The sequence below is a fragment of the Equus caballus genome, chromosome 8 (genome assembly GCF_041296265.1).
Source record: "Equus caballus isolate H_3958 breed thoroughbred chromosome 8, TB-T2T, whole genome shotgun sequence".
Lineage (NCBI taxonomy): Eukaryota > Metazoa > Chordata > Mammalia > Perissodactyla > Equidae > Equus > Equus caballus.
This window is the reverse complement of record NC_091691.1, coordinates 84,329,711-84,340,998: the sequence shown is the minus strand read 5'-3', so window position 1 is coordinate 84,340,998 and position 11,288 is coordinate 84,329,711. Positions and strand designations below refer to the sequence as shown.

General features: G+C 47.3%; 1 pseudogene; it reads left to right on the top strand.

Moving 5' to 3' along the window:
* The first annotated feature begins 1,666 nt into the window (after positions 1-1,666).
* LOC100054620 (inositol hexakisphosphate kinase 2 pseudogene) lies at positions 1,667-8,191 on the top strand (annotated as a pseudogene).
* The last annotated feature ends 3,097 nt before the right edge of the window (positions 8,192-11,288 follow it).

Here is an 11,288-nt window from a genome sequence, read left to right as displayed (position 1 = left end):
TGAGCCTCCGGAACAGGAACCCCTCCAGTCGATCTCATCGCTGCACCCCGGCACCCAGCACAGAGGTGGGCAAAGCTGTGGCTATTAAGCCACGTCACGGAAGCCAGTCTGTGGGGTCCGAATCCAGGCTCCACCATTTACTTCCTCTGTGACCTTGAGCAAGTCAGCCAGCCCTTGGGGCTTCAGTTTCTTCCCCTGTAAAATGGGCATAATAAGAGCGCCTCCACCAAAAAGGCCTGAGTGAGAGAAGCAGTAAGCACAGCGTCAGGCTCATAGCAGGTGCTGTCTGGCTATGAGCTGTTCTTAGCATAGGGGTTCAAGTTCTGTCCTGCTCAGCCTTCTAGCTCATTGAAGGCCAAATATCTAATGCATTTTACCGGTTAAAATTTTTTTTGTCATAATTACTCATTGTTTTTCTTTTACATACTGTACAGATTGTTTTCAAAGTGATATTTCAGAGGACTTTGAATAGCCTTCCGTCCTGTTTCTGAACGTGGGCAGGGCTCCCTTTGGGGTTCTCAATACAATCCAGATGAGCTGCAGGTGCTGTCTGGCCGGTGCATGGGGAAGGCGTGGGTGAAGATAGGCCCCAGATGTGCAGGATATAACACCCCCCCCCCACCCTTCCCACCCCCCAGGGCAGAAGGGTCCGGGAAAGTTCGTGGCACACGACGGCCTGAAGAACCTCTCATGCCCACCTTGGGATTCCTTCCGCATTCTTCTCAGCGAAATCATCCCCAGGACTCTGCCTTTTCTTGGAGGTTCAGGGTATCTCTCTGTGCCTCAGATTCTGTACATGAGAAATCACAACAAAAATCTAGAGTGGGAACAGTGTGAGCGCACTTAATACCACTGAACTGGACAGTTAAAATGCTGAAGGTGGTCAATTTTATGTTATGTATATTTTACTGCCATTCAAATAATTTAAAAAATATAATTATTAAAAAGAAAGGAGGGACCTAAGACTTTCATTCACGATTGACACCCAATTCCAAGAGGCTCAGTCTGGAGTCACGTCTTCTGGGGAGCCTTCTATACTCCTCCCGTGCGTGTCCTCCTGCTGTGTGGGTGGGTTTAGGAGCTCAGCCGCACCTGTGAGTTCCTTTGCTCCTGTGTCCTGACCCTTCCCAGGAGGGGCCCTGGGGGGGGGGGCACTGTTGACAGTTCCTCAAAGCAGGAGCCTTCCTCAGAGGGTCCAGTGGCATGTGGCCATGCCCATGCCCGGGAGTGGCACTTCTTACGGATTCTGTGCTTTTTTTTTTTAAGTTAAATTTTTATTGAGTTAATGATAGGTTACAATCTTGTGAAATTTCGGTTGTACATTATTGTCTGTCAGTCGTGTTGTAGGTGCACCCCTTCACCCTTTGTGCCCACCCCCCACCCCCCCTTTCCCCTGGTAGCCACTAATCTGTTCTCTTTGTCCACATGTTTAAATTCCTATATGAGTGGAGTCATACAGAGATTGTCCTTCTCTATCTGGCTTATTTCACTTAACATAATTCCCTCAAGGTCCATCCATGCCATTACGAATGGGACGATTTTATTCTTTTTACGGCTGAGTAGTATTCCATTATATATATATATACACCATATCTTCTTTATCCAATCATCAGTTGATGGGCATTTAGGTTGCTTCCATGTCCTGGCTATTGTAAATAATGCTGCGATGAACATTGGGGTGCATGGGACTTTTGGAATTGCTGACTTCAAGCTCTTTGGATCAGATTTTGTGCTTTTTGGCACCATGGTCGTGGGAGTGAGAGGACAGGAGAGGAGAGAGCAATGACCACTTGTAATGGCTTGCTCAAGGCTTGGCTGAGCCTGGCTGCCCCCACGCCACTCCTGCTATGCTAGCAGCCTTTCCTTCCACGTTCCCTCGGCTGTCCCTACCTTCCCTATGGCCACCCCTATCTTCTTCCCATCACTGAAGTAAGCCGTGGGCTGGATGGGGTGGCCCTGAGTGTGTGTGGAAGCTCCGGGTGGTAAATGCAGAATTGCCCCCTCAGTGTGTTCTTCCCATGGCAGATGGGGAAGGTGCCAATTGCCTCCCCACGCGGGAGGGCCAAGGGCAAACTCAAGCCTGCACTGCCCTCTGCTGGGAAGCCCAGCTCAAGGCTCCTCAGAACTTCTGGACCAGATGGAAAGCCAAGCCAACGCCCTGCCCAGCGAGCAGGGGCAGACCCAGGAGCACTCTGCAGAGCCGGCCGTCCTGAAAGCCGGGCCTTGAATGCCCACAGGGCCCCCTGCAGCTGCCCAACTGCTTCTCCTGCTCGGGTCCCAGGGCTGCTCACTGGGGTCTGACCCACCCTGTGCTGGTGCGGGCTGGCAGCATCCATAGCAAGCCCTTTCCAGGGGACCTGGATGAGCTAGCTCCCCTTCAGGCTAGGTGAGCTTCAACTCCCCCCTGAGCAGGGGTGGAGGGGGGTGCGACTCTGGCTTCTAGCCTCTCCGGGGGTGCGGCCTCACCCTGCTTGTCTCTCCAGGGTGTGCCCTGTCATTGGCTTGTCTTTCCACCATTGCCACATGCCCCATTTCTTTTCCAAAACGGAGTTGTAGGTGCCCTGTCCACTCTCAGTGCCGCCTCGTGGCACGAGTCTCTGAAGAGCTTGCCTGCCCCCAGGCCGTTCCCACCTGACCCGGCAGCCAGACTGAATGTCCAGAACATTAACATGATGCTGCTCCGCCCCTGTCTGACCTCCTTCAAAGTCTGCCAACTGCCAAGACGATGATTACGAAACTTAGCGTGAAATACAAAGCCCTTCGCCGTCTGGTTCCTGCCTTCCTCTCTGTTTGACGTCAACACTACCTCCTCTTGTGTCTGCCATCTTCTTGTCACTCAAACAAGACCAGCATGGTCTCTGTGGCCACGCGACTGGAATTCCTATACCAGCTTTACTATTGGCTAGCTGTTTGACCTTGTGGTTACCTCTCCCGCCTCAATTTCCTCATCTATAAAATGGGGATGATAATAGAAAGCGCTTCATAGAGTTGTTGGTAACATATACAGGTCTATCTCGTTTTATTGGGCTCTGCTTTATTGTGCTTCACAGAAATTGCATTTTTTACAAGACCCTCCACCAGCAAAAAGATTACGACTCACTGAAGGCTCAGATGACGGTTAGCATTTTTCAGCAATATAGTATTTTTTAATGTTACGTGTATTTTTAAATTTTCATTTATTTTTTAAAAAAATTTTATTGAGGTCATATTGGCTTATATAATTGTGTAATTTCAGGTGTACGTTATTATGTTTCAGTTTCTATATAGACTGCATTGTGTTCCCCACCAAAAGTCTAGTTTTTATCTGTCACCATACATATGTGCCCCTTTATCCTTTTTGCCTACCCCCAACCCCCTTCCCCTCTGTAACCAGTGATCTGTTCTCCTCATCTGTTTGTCTTCCACATATGAGTGAAATCATACAGTGTTTGTCTTTCTCTGTCCAACTTATTTTGCTTAGCGTAATACCTCAAGGTCCATCCATGTTGTCTCAAATGGCATGATTTTGTCTTTTTGATGGCTGAATAATATTGCATTATATATATATACTGCATCTTCTTTATCCATTCATTGATGGGCACTTGGGTTGCTTCCAGGTCTTGGCTATTGTGAATAATGCTGCAATGAATTTAGGGGTGCATAAATCTCTTTCAGTTGTTGAATTCATGTTCTTTGGATAAACATCCAGTAGTGGGCTAGCTGGGTCATATGGTATTTCTATTTTTAATTTTTTGAGAAATCTCCATGCTGTTTTCCATAGTGACTGCACTGTAATAAAGTATTTTTAAATTAAGGTATGTCCATTTTTTTAGGCATGATGCTATGGCACACTTAGTAAACTACAGTATAGTGTAAACCACAACTTTTCTGTGCACTAAGAAACCAAAAAATTTGTGTGACTCACTTTATCGCAATATTCTCTTTATTGCGGTGGTCTGAAGCTGAACTCACAATATCTCCAAGATGTGTTTGTAAACAACATAATATACGTAAAGCACTTAGAACAGAATCTGGCACATAGTAGGCACGTTGTAAATGTCAGTCATTCTTTGTTGAAAATTTTGGCGAAGTCTTCCCCTTGACTCCATCTTCTATTGTCAATCTGATCACCTGAATATTCAGATGAGCAACTTAGCCGGCAACCTCAGATCAGTTCCTTGATCTCCTGATCTCCTGCACTCCAGTGACTTTCACTTCCAGTTCACCTAAGCCACCCACACTCGTGACACCCCGAAAGTAGTCGGGACTTACAACTCTTCACAACTGTCTCAGAAGCCTTCAACTTTAGGATCTTGCCTTCTGACGGCAGCCACGCATCCTTCCAGCTCTCTCAGCATGCACTGCTTCTAGATCTGCTTGTTTTCTTCCCAAGTTATCCAGTTTTTTGGTTCCTCTTTTTCTCTCAGCCCATCAGATGTTTCTAGCTTTTAGAAATTTGTCTGCTGAGTTTATACATTATTGATCATTTGAACTCTTACTAAGATCTTTAACTCTCTTGTACATTCATTCATTCACTCAGCAAACACCCGGGAGTGCCCTCTGTGGGTCAGGCACCGCCTCAGGCAGTGGGCACACGCGATCCCTGGCCTCAAAGCTTAGGGTCTAGTGGGAAGAGGCAAAAATACATTAGCAATCCTACACTTGCAAACTGAGAACAGAGCTAGGATGGAGAATAAAGAGGAGGCCTTGTTTAGAGGGGGTCTTCAGGGATGACAACAGAAAAGTAGTCATTGAATTTGACCAAATGGAGGCCACTGGTAACTTTGACAAGGACGGTTTCAGGAGAAAAGTGTTGGGATTTGAACATTTTAAGAGTTAATGAGGGGCTGGCCTCGTGGCCGAGTGGTTAAATTCGCACGCTCTGCTGCAGGCAGCCCAGTGTTTCGTTGGTTCGAATCCTGGGCGCGGACATGGCACTGCTCATCAAGCCACACTGAGGTGGCGTCCCACATGCCACAACTAGAAGGACCCACAACTAAGAATATACAACTAGGTACTGGGGGCTTTGGGGAGAAAAAGCAAAAAATAAAGTCTTTAAAAAAAGAAAAAAAGAGTTAATGAAAGTGAAGCTGTAGAGGTGGTTCACACGGGATATTCCTCTGGTGACTTAGCAGGGGAAGCAGAGAAAATCGGAGATACTACAGCAGGCAGGACCGGCACCTCCTTCAAAAATTATGAAGAATTTGAAGATGGTGGGGCTGACCCGGTGGCGCAGCAGTTAAGCAGTTAAGCAGTTAAGTTCGCATGTTCTCGGTGGCCTTGGGTTCGCTGGTTCGGATCCTGGGTGCGGACATGGCACCGCTTGGCAAGCCACGCTGTCGCAGGCATCTCACATATAAAGTGGAGGAAGATGGGCACAGATGTCAGCTCAGGGCCAGTCTTCCTCAGCAAAAAGAGGAGGATTGGCAGCAGATGTTAAAAAAAAAAAAAAAAAGAATTTGAAGATGGTGAGAGTAGAGCATTAAAGCAAGCACTGGGACCTGTGCAACTGAAAGGTCACATGCCCATGAAGCTGGCCCTGACAGTGGGTTTGTATGCCAATGTGAATAAGTCGTTAGAAAGAGAGATATTGATTATGTAAGAAAGAGGAGGATAATGAAAGACGTAAAATTTGGGGAGGAAAATAAGGAGACAGGACCCAGAGTATCTGGGGAGGGATTAGACAGGAGGAGGTTACGTCCTCCACGGTAACAGGAAGACAAATGTATGGTATGGATGCAGCTGACTCGGTAACACAGCTGTGACGGCTCCATCTTCTCAGTGATGGCTGGGGCAAGGTTTCCAGTCAAAACACAGAGGGGACAAGGAGGAGGAATGAGGGTCTGGGAAGAAAGAAAACGTGTGTGGAAGATGGTTGGGGTTGGAGTCTTGCCAGTTAAAAGAAAATGGAGGGAGGGTGGATCAAGGGAGTTATTGGTGAGAGTGGTAGAAAGATGAACCAAAGACTCCGGGTGAGACAAGAAAACAAGCTGTCAAGAGAGGCTGTGAATGAGCCTCTCTGAGAGGGGTCAGTGAGTTAGCAGCCTTGATCAGGTTGAATGGTTACTGTGGAAGGAACACTTGGGGAAGTGAGCAAAAGCATAGGCGTTTGCGATCAGAGAGGGCAAGGTTTAACTTCTGTGGTGACAAGGGCCAGGGTGGCTCCAGGGGGATGTGTGGTTAAGTTACACGAAATGGTCCCTGTTGATGAGGAAGTCAAGCAAAGGAGAGAAAAGTTGCTGGTCGGTCATCAACACAAAGTTGAATTTACCAAGAAAGATGAGAGGACACAGGGTGGAGCCTGAGACTTCTAGACCAGTGGTAAACTCTTCACTCTGTTTTCTGAGACTGGGGAAAGAACGCACTATTAAATTTTTTTCTTCTTCAAACGTATTTCTTCTTAAGTTCTGAGATTCCCTCCATTCACCCATTTCTGCTGAAATATCAAATAGCTCTGGGGCTGGAGGGGGCACACTTCTTTCTTTGGGCCAGGAGGGGGCGCAAGAGACTGCGACAGAAGTGTTGGAGCTAAAGGCAGGCTTCTGGGAAACAAAGTGGATTGGGCTCAGGATCCGCTCTGCCTCCTCTCCCATAACGTCCTTCCGAAGGCAGGCCGGGTGGGAGCCTGTCTGAGGGTTGGTTCACCTGTGCGCTGCCCTTCTGTATTAGTTTCTTAGGGCTGTCGTAACCAACTGCCACTAGCTTGGCGGCTTAAAATAACACAAATTTATTGTCTCACAGTTCTGGAGGCCAGAAATCCAAAATTAGTATTACTAGGCAGAAATTAAGGTCTTGGCAGAGCCATGCTCCCTTGGAAGGTTCTAGACTAGGAGAACTCTTTCTTGCCCCTTCAGCATGTGGTGGCTCCGGGCATTCCTTGGCACGTGGCTGCATCGCTCCCACCCTTGCCTCCATCTTCACACGTCCTTCTCTGTGTCCACGTCTTCTCCTCTTCCGTCTCTTATAAAGGACATTGCCACTGGATTCAGGGCCCACCTAATCCGGGATGATTTTAAGTCCAAATCCTTAACTTAATTACATCTGCTAAGACCCTATTTCCAGATAAGGTCACAGTCACAGGTTCCTGGGGTTAGGAGAGAGAGATATATTTTGGGGGGCCACCATTCAACCCACTACACCTTTCCTTTCTCTCTAGTTTAATAACTCAGTGGGTGGTCCTCATTTTATTTTGGTGAAAATGTCAGTACAGTCACTTAGTTTTGACTATAGCCTGCCTGTGCCAAGGTCTTTACTGTGTTACCTTATTTAATGCTCACAATACCTCTGTGGGGCAGACAGTACTGTTGACCCATGAGGAAACTGAGACATTCAGAGGTGAGCAAGCTGCAGAGTGGGCTTTGAACCCCAGGCGGCTGCCCTCTTCATCCTATGCTGCCTCTTCTTGGTAGGATCACATTTCTCCCGAGAAGGTTCGTGCAGTTCGAAGAAGTTAGTTAGAAGAAGAATTTGAGGGGCTAAAGAAATCTGAAATCTTGTGCTACAGTGTAGAGAAAACGACGAATGTCAGTTCCCAGCTTAAACACTCTAACCCTTGGAGCATGAAGTGTCCCCAGCAACAGTTACAGAGGGTGAAGGAGAATGAAACATCGGAACCAGTATGAATTTCTCTCACTGGAGAACCTGACTTCCCGCCACGGGGTGCCTTGTGTCCTGGACCTCTAGAGGGGTACATGCCAGCATGGTGACCATGCATCCGAGGAGAAGGCACCAGCTGGATGCACCAATGCCAGCAGAGCACATTGTGGTCACTGGTGTGCACCTGTGTGTCATGCCGGTGTACCAGGCAGGCAGTGAGCAGCTCACGTTCGTGAACAAGTACTAAGGATGGAGGCTGTCAGTGGAGGGCTTCAAGGAGGCGCTGTTCCAGTTCTTCCACAATGGGCACACCTGCGCCGTGAGCTCCTGGGCCCCGTGCTTGAGAAGCCGGTGGAGCTCAAGGCAGTGTTGCAGTGACAGGAGTCCTGCTGCTTCTACTCGAGCCCCCTGCTCGTCATCTACCAGCAAGGAGCTGCCTGAGGTGGCCCTGCACTCAGATGCTGAGGACTCGGAGGGCTTGTCAGAGGAGCTGGGTGACAGGTCTGCTGGTGCCTCCGCCTTCAAGAATAGAGGTTCTCTGAAATCCTCTCCTTTCAGGGGCTGTGTCACCAATTCCTGCAGGGGACTCTGCAGACTCCCAAGTCTTCCCACTTAAGAGCCCCAAGCATCTGAGGATGGGATCAGAGCTTCCTCAGACTCAGGCAGCAGCATTGACTGGGGGAACATTTTGCATGCTCTGGACCAGATGTGAAACTTGGAGGAACAGGTCCTGCAACTGCCCTTTCATCTCTCACAGCCCTTCTGTCCCCACTCAGATTGCATTTTTGGAGATAGGCCCAGGGAGCTTCGGCTCCAGGCTGCCTGGTGACCCCAGACCCTCTGGCATCTGGTCAGTGAGCTCCCGCTCAGTGTGGGCCAACCTCAGTAGCCTCCCTTCACAGAGGCCTTTTGAAAGCCAGCTGCCCATGTTGCCCACCGGAAAACAGACATGCCTCCCTCCCACCTCTCGCCAGCAGGGGGCCGGCCGTGCAGCTCAGCTGAGCAGGACCTTGTGAACAGTCTTCCTTACCCTTCCTCACTACGTTATCTGTTGACTTTCTTTTCAGTCTATGGACAAAATCAATGCTATCTAATAACTGTGCGATTTCTGCAGCCCTCCACTCTCTCTGCTGGCTAGCCTCAGCTTGAGCCTTGGTTACCCTTGTTGGTCACATGCTGTCAACAAGAGTGAGGACTTAGAAATGAGGGAAATGGTAGCCCAAGAGTCACACCGTGACCTGGACACAGCGTGGGTCAGACCTGAGATGTGTTAAGTCAGCTGATGTGGTTAAAATGGCTCCCAGACCAGCAAGGCAAGTCTGCAAGCTGGTCAAATGTATACTACTGGGGAAGAAAAACCTCTGCCAGAACGGGCGTTGGCAGCAGATGTTGGCAGTGCCCTCTGGGTGCTGTCCAGGACAGAGCGACTCTTGCCTTGGAAGCGTTCCAGGCTCATTGGCAAGGCTGGCCGATGAGACAGATATTTGCGTCATCTTATCCTGGCGTCCTTGACCACTACATTCATCCGAGTGCCTCCCCTTGTTCCCATCACACTTACAAAAACGCCTTTGACTGTGAACTGGCCTTCCACACAGGTGTGCTTCCAGGGAGGGCATGCACGCATGTGCTGACCCAGTGTACCACACCCCTGACCTTCTCCAACAAGCACACTTTGCCTTGCTGGGGGGCCTGTCAGTGTGTGCCTCGAAACCGTGCGCCTCTCGGGACCACAACTAGGTCAGGTGACACCAAAATGTAAAATCAGGTTTTAAGAAACTTAATACCTTGTTAGCAATAACTGATTCAAATGGGAAGATATCAGATGGTGTCTTGCCTTGTTAATAACTCCTACCAGCAAGTCACATCTTGAATGACAGTTGATTTAAGGGCCAAGTTCTGTGCTCTTTGCCAAAACTGCTGGTCAGTACCTGCTCATATGGCCTTTACTTGTCATCAGCAGCTCAGACTGACTGGCCTTCTGAACTGCCCCCTTTAACGGGGAGGCGAGACGCCCTCACAGCACCATAGTCTGCCCAAGGTCACCCGGCTGGTATGAGGAATGGCTGTGTGTGTGAGGGCAGGATCCCCAAGCAATGGTGGGGTCTAGTGAGAGAGGAGCCGAACTGTTATTTTTAGCTTAGGATTTTTTTACACAAACCGAAGCACTTGGAAAGGCAGTACGTAAAACAGATAAAAGCAGAGTTGCTCTCGATGAAACAGAGGTGGGGAGCCCCAGTCCCATCCTTCAAGCGAGCAGCCACTCTGAACAGTTTGAAAACCACTGGATTCTGGTGTGAGGCCAACTGTTAGAACAGGAAATTGGGGAGGGAAACAAAGCCACTTACCCAAGCTGGGGCACAGGACAGAGGACACCAAAGCCAGATGACAATGTCAGAACCCAAGTCTGGCGGCCAGGAGGATAGATGTACATACAAGATATATATTTAAAAAATTATCAGGGTTTAGGGAAGACACTAAATCTTTGTAATGTGGTAATGACCATTCTACACAAAGTTGGAAGTAGTAAAACTTACAAAAATAAAGTGGTCCCCCTTATCCGTGGGGGATACATTCCAAGACCCCCAGTGGATAAGGAAATCTCAGATGGTACCCCACCCTATATATACTGTTTTTTCTATACACACATACCTATGATAAAGTTTGATTTGTGAATTAGGCACAGTAAGAGATTAACAGCAATAACTAATAATAAAATAGAACAATTATAACAATATACTGTAATAAAAGTTACCATAGATCTTAGCAGCCTCAGCATACAATTTTTTTTCTTTCTTTGTTAAGTCGAGAACTTTCACTTTTTCACTTAAAGGAAACACATTATGGCTTCTCTTTGGCACATCTGAATTGCCAGCATCACTACTCTTGGGGTTTGGGGCCATTATGAGGTAAAATAAGGGTTACTTGAACACACGCACTGCAATACTACCATCTGATAACCGAGAGGGGTACTAAGTGACTAATAGGCAGATAGTGGGTAGAGTGTGGAGACCCTGGACAAAGGGAAGATTCATGTCCCAGGAGGGATGAAGCGGGACGAGCAAGATTTCACCACACTACTCAGAATGGCTTGCAATTTAAAACTTATGATTTACTTCTGGAATTTTCCATTTAATATTTTTGGATCTCGTTGATCATAGGTAATCAAAACCTAAGAAAGCGAAACTGCAGATAAGGTGGGGGACTACTGTATTTTAAAAATATATTTTTTTAGCACCTTTCCATGTCAGAACTCTACTAAGCATAATATAGCAACATTATTAACTTTAGGTCAACTCCTTTGGAAATTTTTGGAGCGTGATCTGTGACTTTCACACTTAAAGATAAATTACTTTCTCCTTTAAGAATAATGTTTTAATATTTTAAAATTCTTTTTAGAAGAATGAAATGTTAAGCCACATTATTAACACATTTTAAGTCATCAGAAATCACTGTTGGCTCTTTTTCTGCTGTGTTGGAAAAACACCGAGAGCAAGTTATCAAATTAAAGATGCCATTCCTTCTGTTTTCACAGTAGGATGGTTTCTTGCAAACTTCAATGACTTGTATCTCTTAGATATGATCTTTATTTAATACTCCACCAAATATGAGCATTTAATGTTATATCATTTTTGCATTGATTCAACATTATTCAACAATGATTGCGTGTCTTCATTATTGGCTAATAATCAGTAGCACTGTGGAAAAAATAATGG